The sequence below is a fragment of the Octopus bimaculoides genome, chromosome 19 (genome assembly GCF_001194135.2).
Source record: "Octopus bimaculoides isolate UCB-OBI-ISO-001 chromosome 19, ASM119413v2, whole genome shotgun sequence".
In the NCBI taxonomy this organism is placed as follows: Eukaryota; Metazoa; Mollusca; class Cephalopoda; order Octopoda; family Octopodidae; genus Octopus; species Octopus bimaculoides.
In genome coordinates this window covers 14,337,158-14,337,757 of record NC_068999.1, presented here as the reverse complement: position 1 = coordinate 14,337,757, position 600 = coordinate 14,337,158, and the positions used below count along the sequence as shown (strand labels likewise).

Sequence of the window (600 nt, the reverse complement as noted above, 5' to 3'; positions counted from 1 at the left end):
TGCATCTATGCAAAGAAGTACAGGTTTTCTTGCACACACATGAACACACATACACACCTATGCATATATCTGTATGTATATATATATAGGAAGAGAGAGAGGGAGAGAGAGTGGGAGGAGACGGTTTCATTGACTGAGTGAAATAGAGAAACATACAGGATGAGAGATAAAACAGATATTAATGAAAGTTGTAAACTTATTAAATGTAACGTGATTATTCCATCAGCGTTGTCCATGGATAGAGAGGTATCTAATTTAATGATAATATATAGCCTTCAACACATGACCTTATATTACGTTTCAAACATCTGTACAAGTGAACAAATGTATTGTTTCGTTGTTGTTCTTGTTTTTGTATATCGTTTATATGACTGAAATATATTCTGATACATATATGCTTCTATAAACGTTTAATCGTTGTGCCCACCTGCTTCTCTCTCGATCTATCAGCTAACGTATATATACATACATATACATGTGTGTGTGCATGTGTATTGTGTGTGTAAGCAATATGAATATATATATATATATATATATATGTATAAATGTATATATGTAGATATACATATATACATATATATGCAAGCATTACGCATATAT

At 31.2% G+C, this 600-nt stretch overlaps 1 long non-coding RNA gene across 1 annotated transcript in view; it reads right to left on the bottom strand.

The window, feature by feature from the left end:
* Positions 1–600, bottom strand: part of LOC128250088 (uncharacterized) — a 135,579-nt gene that overhangs the window by 76,783 nt on the left and 58,196 nt on the right. The window lies entirely within an intron of this gene.